We start from the raw sequence: 12160 nt of genomic DNA, 5'->3' as shown, positions 1-12160 counted from the left end.
TTTTTTGAAACATAACTTCTCAAAAAGTAAAAAAAAAAACACAACGTCAAAAATGCAGTTAAATTGCATGTATAAAAGTGCACTTAAAAATGCAATGAAATAATGCATGTAACCTAATTTACTTAATAGACACAGAAATGCGGCAGAAAATCTGCAGCATCAAAAACTCACCCAAGCGTCATCATGGGGCATAGCCTTAACCCCTTCCCGACATATGATGTGCAAGTTACTCTATGTCATATGTTGGATCCCTGACTTTGATGGGGGCTTCCAAGCCAAGTCCGCATCCTTCCCGGCAGATGGTGGCTGAATTAATCTTGTCTGCCTCTCACAGCTGCTGGTGGCTCTGTCAATCTTTGACAGCAGCATGTAAATATAAAATAAATTAATCGGAATGGTAAAAGAGGCGATCAAAACATCATATCTACCTCAAAACAAATTTCCACATTTTTTTCCACCATTTAAATAAGTTAAAAAAATATATGTTTAGTATCTGTGTAATCGACCTAACCTGGAGAATCATATTGCTAGGATAGTTTTACTGTATAGTGAACGTGCTAAATAAAAAAAAAAACCCAAAAAACGATTGTAGAATTTTTGAAATTTCAATGCACTTGGAATTTTTTTTTCTGCTTTCCAGTGCATCACATGATAAAAAGAATGGACTCAATCAAAAATACAAGCCCTCATACGGCTATGTGAATGTAAAAATAAAAAGTTCTGTCTCTTGGAAGAAGGCGAGGAAAAAACAAAAACGAAAAAATGAAATAGCCTGGTCATGAACATGTTAAAGTATATGATGATGCTATTAATTTCTTACTGGTATGATCCAATTATGTACCTAGGTCAAATTTTCAATCATGTTCTAATAAAGATTAAGGACCTTTATGCATGTTTTGTCGAGTTTTTAATGTTTTCACCTAATTCTTTCCATTTTTGCCTCTATTTTACATGTGTTTGTGTTGAGTTTTTTTAGCTCACCATTGTGTGTCAAGGTTGGGTTTTCCAGATGTTTTCACCTGATTCATTATTAAGGACTTTTGAAAAAAATATCGATAAATTTGTTGCAAATACACTTTAATCCCCCTAGTAGTGATTCTAAATACACCAGAAAATGTTTGCGCTATTTTTACAGCATTTTGCAAAACATGGAACTTTTTCCACCAAAATGTCAAAACAACAGTTAAAGACAGCAAAAACAAAATTTAATTTGTTCAAAATTCCACAAGGCAAAAAAAGAAAAAAGTGACCTAAGAAATGCAAATGATGAATCGGGGCCTAATTAATTTTAACTGGGCCTGAATTGTATTTCATGCTGAAGATTTTCAAGAATTTTTTTCATGTTTATGTCTACAAGTATAGAGAACCTGCATAATTAAATAACGAAGTTACACCCGTGCTATAACAGAGACTTGAAGCTTGTAAACCCCAAAACAAAATCACCAACAGGGCTCCGAAATATCATAGGTTTTTATTGTTATTGGTCTTCTTCTATTGGCCAAATGGAGCATTCTGAGGGTCGGGTGTAAATGTAATCCCTACACCCACTTTAGTTATGCCCCTGATGGTGGTTCCACACTGTCTGAATGTGCTTTTGCTTCCCATTGTATCTTAGTTTCTCTAAACCAGGGGCGTAACTATACGAGGTGCAGGGGTTGCAATCATACCCAGGCACTATCAGGATGCAGTGGACCCATGTGGTTAAGATGATGGCAACACAGGTGCAGATTACCGATGAGGCAAGTGGTTCTGCACCTGTGTTGCCGCCATCTTAACCACATGGGTCCACTGCATCCTGATAGTGCATTTGTTTGGAGCCCTGCCTAGGTAAGCATCTCTGCCTTTTTTGCTGTTTTTTCTGGCTCTAAAAGGTCCAAAGGTCCATTTGCTCCATATGAAAAACTATTACTATAAAGATTTCCAACAGCTGGGGTTCCTGTTTAAGATTTTGCACTGGGGGCCACAAGCTTTAACTTACGTAACTGGTCAAAACAAAAATGCCAATTTTATAGCCCATAGTTTACGCGAGTAAATCCTGTAATTCTTGTCTACTTCCACTTCATACTTTCAGCATAGTCATTTTCTATAAGTGGTAACTAAATAAGAGTTAACATCCTGTTATTTTGTTTTTTACTTCATTTCTTAAATTATGCATACCTTAATTTGACATACTGATTGAAAAGAAAGGAAAATAGAAAAAGGCGTTCATATCAAAGAAATTGCAGTCTTGTAAATGAGGTATAATTTTCAGTTTTTTCTCCACATAATAAAACATGAATAGTCAAACTAAGCGCTTGTTTACAAGGAGCTATCATTTTTCCTAAGCATAATTTACTTTAATTAACATGCTGCACAGTGGAAGTACAAGATTACAAAATCTAAAGTTGCATGTTAAGTAGATCCATGCAATCCTGGTTTAGTTTTGTTAAATACGGTACTTTCATGGAAGTATGAATATAGCTAACTTACTGATTACTAGGCATACTAAGACTGAGCCTAAATATGTGCCAGCATATAGCATTGTTGCACAACCTTTTTTCCAATAAATTGACAAATTAAAAAAACAAATAAAAAAATTAAATTTAGTAATATATCTTATCAAAGAAACCTACTTATTTTCCTCCTAGCCTGATCTTTCACTAAATTCATAGGTAAAATCTGTCTTTAGTTAATATACTGTAGATTTTCCCATTACTAAGGTAGGAGATGACAGATGCTGCTTATAAAATTCTATAGGGAAAGGAGGAAGAAGGATGAGCTAGAAGCAGACATATAAATTCTGCCGCAAGTTCTCCTGAAATGACAGTTATACTTTAAATCAGTATTTCCCAAACTCCAGTCCTCACGGACCCCACGGGTCATGTTTTCAGGATTTCCATAGTGTTGCACAGGTGAGACAATTCCTGATGCCTTGATGATACTTCCACTACTTGCACAATACTAAGGAAATCCTGAAAACATAACCCGTGGGGTCCGTGAGGACTGGAGTTTGGGAAACACTGCTTTAAATAAATATAACCTCTTAACGACCGCCAATACACACTAAAATGGTGGTTGTTAAATGGCCTTATGCCTGATCACCTTTTTAAAATGACGGACAGGAATAAGTGCATAGAGCCCCCTCACCCCGAGGGCGCAATTTCCATGGGTGATAGCTGTAGATGACAGCTGACACCCTGCGGTATCAGCCCTGGCTAGTTTTGGGACCGATCGGTGGCAATTATCCCCTTAAATACCGCTGTAGTTTGTGAAAGCTGTATCTAAGTGTTATGCCCATGCCCAGGGTGGCAGAAACAGGAAAGATCAGATACAGGTACAGATACAGGGTTCTGGCCTTTGTGGTCAGACACAGGGAAACAGGTACTGGCAAGATCAGAAACAGGACGGGACCTGGCAACTCAGAATTTGCACACACACTGAAAGAGAATGTTTCTCAGGCACCTCCCAAAAGGAGCACTGTGTCAGGACTCTGAACATTTTTTATTACCTTTTTGTGCATTACTGCCCTTTTCCAAGATGGCGTCTTTGGTCTCATGTTCACTGTGTCTTCCTGCTATAAAACTCCACCCCAGCCTTCAGTCTGTGCTAGAGTATTCTGCCTTGCATCCAGCTCCTGACCTCTGGTAACTCCCTGGCTATATACCTGCTCCTGTGAACCTGTGGGGTTATCCTGCTACTCTGCTCTGAGTTTCTGCTGCATACACCAGTTCCAGCAATCCTCCTTCATCTGCTGCTCGTGTTTGCTTCATCTGCATTTGCTGGACATGTAAGCTGTTTCTGCTCTGCAAGAACCTGAGTCTATTACCCAGACCTCCAGCTTGGTTGAGCTAGATATTATTTGAACTGCCTTATAAGCATATCTATCTGTGTTTTGGACTAAGCAAGGACTTATTCATGTCAAGTATCCTCAAGAATAATTGTGCTTCATAGACTTTCTGCGTGATTGCATTTTCCTCTGAAGTTTCCTATAGACTGCTGAGCAGCATTTGATATTTGCACCAAGTGTTGTGGACTTGAGTTTCTCTCTGCACCTGTTTGAATCACCGTGTGATAATATAGACTTTACTACATATAAAACTGTGTCCTGTAGTTGTCTTGTTCCAAGCAAAGAGTCTCCTGAGTTATCCCCTATAATTATTACAGGATACTGCTGGAACAATGACTGCAGAAAGCAGACTAGAGCAGGTGTTTTCCATAATTAGATCACTGCAGAAAGTTGTGGAAGGTCTGCAAAAGAAGTTTGGAAGCTTTGAACTCAATCAACAAGTGTTTGGACAGACTTTGCAGGACTTAAGCACCCGCATGGCAGCCCAGGAAAACAAACTTGCTGGCATAGAGTCCCAGTATGGACGGGCTTTTCAGGACATAAGCACGCAAATAGCTGCACAAGCAACTTTTCCCTCTGGGCAACCGCCACCAGCTAGCCCACCTAAGTTGCCCCCATTCAGATTTAATGGTAATCGCTTTGTGAATCAATGTATGCTATATTTTGATGTGCATGCTGACCGTTTTCCTAATGATAGATCCAAAGTATTGTGTGTAATAATGCTGCTGACCGCATGAGCGCTCGCCTGGGCGAATCCGATGATTGAGTCTCGTGACCCATGGTTAAATAACTTGGATGATTTCTTGGCCGCTATGGCATTAATGTTTGATGATCCTAATCGCTGTGCAACCGCTGAATCTGCTTTATTGTCTTTACGCCAGGCAAAACGTTCTGTTATTGAGTATGCTACTGAATTCAGGAGATTAGCGGTAGATACCAATTGGGACAGTTATGCACAATTGCCTATTTTTAAAAGGGGTCTGTCTAGTATTGTAAAAGATTAACTAGCTCGCTCTGAGTCACCACAAGAGCTAGAGACATTTATACAGCATTGTGTGCGCATTGACATTCGCCTTACTGAGCGTAGGCAGGAGAATTTTGCTGCATATAACCGTATTTCTAACTTTTCCCTTCCTTCCAAAGAGCCTGCAGGTAAAACCTCTCGGGAGGTGGAGGAGGTGCCCATGCAAATTGATTCCATTCAGAGGCGCGAGATCAATGAGCGCCGGGAGCATCACCTTCGTGAAAGTCTATGTTTCTACTGCGGCCAGTCTGACCACTTCTTGATCAATTGTCCTAAGTGTCCTAGACGGCCTAACAAGGTGCTAGCAGCAGTAGGGGAGTATGACAACTGTGATGATGAATCTGACATCTCTGAATGTAGCCTGCCTTTAAACGCTGTATTCCATTCACTTTCTATGACTTCACCCCCCAAGGAGCTTAAGGAAAAGAACTCTCACTGTTCTCTCCCTATTAAGATCCTGTGTTCAGGACAGTGGATTTCCAGTTCAGCTATGATTGACTCTGGTGCAGGTGGCAATTTCATGGATATCGCATTTGCCAAGGAACATGGTATTGAAATTCAGCAAAGAGCCTCTCCAATTACCATGGAAACAGTGGATGGGTCACCTTTAATCTCTGGGCCTGTGGATCAGGAGACCGTACCCCTTGAAATTTTGTTGGCGCCTAATCATCAGGAGCAACTTTCTTTCTTGCTAATTTCTTCTCCTCATTTTCCTGTGATTTTAGGCATTCCTTGGTTGCGTTCTCAGAACCCAATTATCAACTGGGAGACCAAGGAGATTATCTTTCCAACAAGGAGCAACTCAGTGTTAACAGAAGCTGTCCCTGAGTCCACGGCTACGGAACCACATGTACAGGTATTTTCTTTACCTCCAGCATATAAAGAGTTCTCTGACATCTGTGACAAGAAGAATGCAGATCAGCTTCCTCCACACAGGCATTATGACTGTCCCATTGAGTTGCTTCCTGGGGCAGCTATTCCTTTTGGTAACGTATACCCTTTGGCAGCACCTGAGCTTCAAGCCTTAAAGGAGTATATTGATGAAAATCTGGCCAAAGGCTTCATACGTCCTTCTTCCTCACCAGCAGGGGCACCTATGTTTTTTGTAAAGAAGAAGGATGGGACCCTGAGACCCTGTGTTGACTATCGGGAACTCAATAAGGTAACCATATGAAACCGTTACCCTTTGCCTCTGATTCCCGAATTACTGGAAAGAGTCCGCCATGCTAAGGTGTTCTCTAAACTGGATCTTCGTGGGGCTTATAATTTGGTGCGTATTCGTCCAGGGGATGAGTGGAAGACAGCATTCAGATGCCGGTATGGACACTTTGAATCTCTTGTGATCTTTGTAACGCCCCTGCAACGTTTCAACACCTTGCTAATTACATTTTCAGAGATTTGTTGGACTAGTTTGTAGTGATCTATTTGGACGATATACTAATCTTTTCTGACTCTCTACAGGAACATGAAGAACATGTCAAAACTGTTTTAAGACGTCTGAAAGAGAACCATCTGTATATTAAGCCGGAGAAATGCGAGTTCCATCGTTCTGAGATACAGTTCTTAGGTTATATCATCTCTCCCCAGGGGCTGAACATGGAATCTGGTAAGATTCAGGCTATCCTTGACTGGCCGGTACCCAAGAACGTTAAGGAGGTCTAACGTTTTATTGGTTTTGCAAATTTCTACAGACGCTTCATTCGAAATTTTTCTGATATTGTCCATCCCATTACTTCCTTGACAAAGAAGGAAAAGCCCTTTAAGTGGTCATCACAGGCTCAAGAAGCTTTTGAATGGCTTAAGATCTGTTTCACATCAGCACCGCTGTTGATACACCCAGATCCAACACTTTCTTTCATTGTGGAGGTGGACGCTTCTGATAATGCTTTGGGGGCTATTCTCTCCCAAAGAACTGGAGAGAAGGGTCTGCTACATCCTTGTGCTTTCTTTTCCCGTAGTCTAACCTCAGCAGAGGAGAATTAAGACATGGGAGACAAGGAATTGCTGGCTATTATTGCGGCTTTCAAAGAATGGAGGCATCATCTGCAAGGAGCTGCACAACAGATCATAGTGCTAACTGACCATCGCAATTTAGAGTTCCTCAGATCCGCTAGATGTCTTTCTCCTCATCAGGCTCGTTGGAACTTATTTTTAAATCAATTTAACTTTGTTATCTCGTACCGTCCAGGTTCTCGTAATGGGAAGGCTGATGCTTTATCCCGAATCCATGCTGCAGATTGCGTACCTGGAGCCCCGTCCAAGACCATTCTCTCTGATGCCAATTTCATCGGAGTTATCCATGATCAGGACTTGTGGAAGGAGTGCAGGGAGGCCTATGATGGTGATGTATTTCTGGCCAACCCACCTGTGGATATTAATCTTGTCTTTAAGGGTGTCATGTGGTTCAGAGATCGACGTATCTACGTCTCTGAGGTCGTCCGTCTGCAGATCCTCAAGTTGGTACATGATTCCATGTTGGCTGGTCACAGGGGGGTACAGAAGACACAAGAGTTCCTGAGCCAATTCTTCTGGTGGCCAACTTGCCTGAAGGATACCAAGGACTGTGTTCTCTCTTGCGAGGTATGTACTCATTACAAGACTCCTCATGTGGCACCTACGGGTCTTCTACAACCATTACATGTTCTGTCCCGCCCTTGGGGGGTCTATATCAATGGACTTTATTGTGGAGCTGCCTACCTCGGGGGGCATGAATACAATCATGGTGGTAGTTGATTGCCTGACTAAAGCTGCTCATTTTTTTCCGTGCACCGGCCTCCCCTCAGCTAAAGATACAGTGAACTTGGTTATACAGAATGTCTTTCGGTTGCATGGGGTTCCGGATGAGATCATCTCTGACCGTGGAGTGCAGTTCACTTCAAGATTCTGGAAGGGGTTTTGCTCTGCACTCAATATTAATGTCTGTTTCTCTTCCGCTTACCATCCCCAGACAAATGGTCAGACTGAGCATACCAACCAGACGCTGGAACAATATCTAAGATGCTATATCAGTCATCTCCAGGATGATTGGTTGGAGTTGCTGCCATTAGCCGAATTTTCATATAACAATTCTCAGAGCGCCTCCACTAAATTTACACCTTTCTTTGCCAATCTGGGTTATCATCCGTGTATCTTACCTAGGTCTCCAATTAATTCTCCGGTTCCGGCAGTGGAGGAAAGACTGACTGCGATGAGGCAAAATCTGGAGGTTCTGAAGGAATCCCTGACCACAGCTCAAGAACGTTATAAGAGATCGGCTGATAGATTCCGTAAACCTGCACCCATGTTCAAGGTAGCAGATTCCGTGTGGTTAGCAACTAAGAATCTGAAGTTAAACGTTCCTTCACAAAAACTTGGACAGAAATTCATTGGCCCTTTTAAGATCAACGGTATTGTGAGCTCTGTGGCCTGCCGGCTGAAGCTGCCTAGGACTATGAAGGTACACCCAGTTTTTCATGTATCTTTACTAAAGCCTGTATCTCCTAATACCTTCCAGGGACGTGTTGTGCCACCTCCGCAGCCTGTGGTGATTGATGGGCAAGAACAATTTGTGGTGGAGGAAATTGTTGATTCCAGGATTCGCAGGAATCGGCTCCAATATCTTATAAGATGGCAGGGATATCCCCCTGAGGAAGACTCTTAGGAACCTGTGGAAAACATTAATGCCCAACAGAAGATTTCTCGTTTTCATCAGAGATTCCCTGAGAAACCAGGTCCAGGATCGTCCTGAGGCTGCTTCTAAGGAGGGAGTAATGTCAGGACTCTGAACATTTTTTATTACCTTTTTGTGCATTACTGCCCTTTTCCAAGATGGCATCTTTGGTCTCATGTGCACTGTGTCTTCCTGCTTTAAAACTCTACCCCAGCCTTCAGTCTGTGCTAGAGTATTCTGCCTTGCATCCAGCTCCTGAACTTTGGTGACTCCCTGGCTATATACCTGCTCCTGTGAACCTGTGGGGTTATCCTGCTACTCTGCTCTGAGTTTCTGCTGCATACACCAGTTCCAGTAATCCTCCTTCATCTGCTGCTCGTGTTTACTTCCATCTGCATTTGCTGAACATGTAAGCTGTTTCTGCTCTGCAAGAACCTGAGTCTATTACCCAGACCTCCTTGGTTGAGCTAGATATTATTTGAACTGCCTTATAAGCATATCTATCTTTGTTTTGGACTAAGCAAGGACTTATTCGTGTCAAGTATCCTCAAGAATAATTGTGCTTCATAGACTTTCTGCGTGATTACATTTTCCTCTGAAGTTTCTTATAGACTGCTGAGCTGCATTTGATATTTGCACCAAGTGTTATGGACTTGAGTTTCTCTCTGCACCTGTTTGAATCACCGTGTGATAATATAGACTTTACTACTTATAAAACTGTGTCCTGTAGTTGTCTTGTTCCATGCAAAGAGTCTCCTGAGTTATCCCCTATAATTATTACACACTGTCTCATTAGGAATCAGGAAATGTCATGACTCAGCTGTTGGATGACTCAGAACCTTGGGCTCCTTTCCTGTCCCTAACACTAGGGGTGCCTTAGCTTGCCCTATTCCATGGGATACTTCTGAAAGTGAAGATGCTGGGGCCTCCCTCTTTGCCTTATCTCCTGAATAAGTCCTCCATTTGTTCCCTTCCCCCACCCTGGGAAGAAGGAGCTGCCGTGCACCGCAGTACACCAAACCGATGAACAAGGCAACACGAACAAGGGTAAATGAAAATACTAGGCATACAAATATTCACTCCTGGTATGGAAGAGAATGGAATTATCACACTTTCAAACCCACACAAAAGTCACAGATAACTCTTCCAAACTCCTTCTCATGAAACCACCTAAAACGCCTCTCCTCCAAGTCATTCAGCTCTAACAATGTGCTTCAATCAGGACCCAGATTATATAGGAAATAGGAGTGGCTAACTGAGCTCAGCTGAGAGCTTGCAGTCCCAGAGCTCCCATCTAGAGATGAGCAAATTTGCTTGGGTTCCCTCTTATTCGGCAAGTTATAGCGCTTGCCGAATAAGCTGCAGAGAAAACCTGGCTTCCTGCATCGCGCCGGCCGATCAGCTAATCAGCGATGCAGCTGCATGTATCACTGTATCACGTCTGAGTCACAGTCATGACACATGCATGGGGAACCCAACAAACAGGCTCTCCATACATGTGTCATGACTATGACACAGCCGCGACACAAGCAGCTGCGGTGCCGACAAATTTGTTCATCTCTACTCCCAACATGGCCGATTAACCCCTGTTCTGCCAAAAGAAATAAACACCATTTAAAAAGGTGAAGTGCTTCTTTTCAGCACAGGAGTAGGAGCAATCAGGCATTGCGGGTTTCGGCTCCTCTCTGTTGTGGTAACCCTGTGACAGGAAATTCATGCACGGGTGCCTTGAGCATGTACAGCATTCAGAGGACCAGGAGCTTGCTGCGCACTGCAAGCAGAGCTCACTGCATGGTCTGGAGTGGTGAGTATATCAGTGTCCCTGCATGGTGGGGGATGGGAAGACATGCAGACAGTAGTCTTACACTAAGTGGTTAAAAGGGGTTGAAAGACTCATGTGACAAAGTCACTGGCAGAGTGCTGGATGGCAGATATGTGTCACTACTCTTAATGGTGTCAGTAATGTAAAACCCAGAGTAATTTCCTACTGCACACTACATGCTGTGAGGTGTAAGTAAAGTTGCATAAATGGGCTGGTCTTATGTGGACATTCATAGAGCGGGTAGGAGAATGTCCAGCTTATCTCCACCTGTATTGCTGACAGGACCTGTGTGATGTCACAGTCATGTGTTCACAACTGAAAAAAGAAGGGGCAGCATCCAATCCAGGTGAACAGAGTAAAAAAGTCTTTATTCTGCCATCAAATCATACAACGTTTCGACCAAACATGGTCTTTGTCAAGTCTACAATATGGTGCAAATGGCCAACTTAAATAGTGTGGAGCTAGATCAGCACCAATCACCATCAAGGACCAGTCTTTATTGAATACATATAAATCACATAGAAAACATAACAATGTGTACATAACATATTTGATATTATCACTATAACAATTTAAAAGGCAATTCTATAAAATAATTATTCATCAAACACACAATGTATCAGGGTGGGGCGCAACCCCTAAATGTATACCCCAATCATAGCAAAGCTATCCAGTTGCCATGGTATCTTTCAACCAATCAACAGATCCTCATTTGTAAACAATCACATTACCCAATTACAGATTACTAGTAAATTGGCGCTCGAATCTAGATCGCCCAATTCCCACATTCCTTACAAATACACCCTAGTTGTAGTGTCCACCGGCCGTCAGGCAACCGCCAACGCCTGCGCACAGCTACATCCGGCATGCGGATCACGTGACCACATCACCGGGCATAGCCCACTGCACATGCGCAAGCGGTGCATAGCGGCACGTCAGCCCACAGGGGAACTGGATACATCGCGCGTCCATGACCAAGCCAGGGAGGTGCCAGAGCATACAAAGACTTGGCCACACCCACCGCACGCCCACAGCCCACCACTGCACCGCGCTCCCATATGGAAGATCAGGACAAAGTATTAAGCCAACTCCATGGCAACAATAAAGCTAAGGAATATAAATCTACGATCAGAGTAATCCATATACAATATATGGAGATTTGGCAGGCAAGAAAGAAAAACGGGGCACAAATAGAGACAATACAAGAGAAATTGAGGGGTATTAGCACCCATAGCCACCAATCATCCCTGGATGTCAAATCCCGTCAGCACTACAAAAGAAAAGAGAATATATATTAACACATATAATAAAAATAAATACAGACCAAGACACAACCTGTGAAGAGGAGGATCACGACATACAGTACATATGTGTAGATTGTAATCCACATTAAGACCTTTCGACTGCAAAGTTTCCAACACAGAAATCCATCTGAGTTCCCTCTGTTTAAGTTTCTGCATCCTATCCCCACTAGTGTTGAGCATTCCGATACCGCAAGTATCGGGTATCGGCTGATACTTGCGGTATCGAAATTCCGATACCGAGATCCGATACTTGCCGCGTATCGGATACCGGAATCGGAAGTTCTCAGGATTCAAACTGCACGAATTCAGCCAATGAGGAATGATTCTGAGTGTGGGCACATCCTGTTCAGCATGGTGGGCATGAAACTACTGGCAAGGCTGTGATTGGCTGCTGAAATGATGTCATATATATAGAAACATCAGCTGTATATTGCTAAACCAAAAAATAGGCGACTCAATCATGAATATACCATTACTAGGAGGACCATGAGTCAAGAAAAGTTGCCAGTCGTATTAACATCAAATAATACCAATA

The sequence above is a fragment of the Ranitomeya variabilis genome, chromosome 5, assembly GCF_051348905.1.
Source record: "Ranitomeya variabilis isolate aRanVar5 chromosome 5, aRanVar5.hap1, whole genome shotgun sequence".
NCBI classification, from domain to species: domain Eukaryota; kingdom Metazoa; phylum Chordata; class Amphibia; order Anura; family Dendrobatidae; genus Ranitomeya; species Ranitomeya variabilis.
This window is presented reverse-complemented; position numbering follows the sequence as displayed.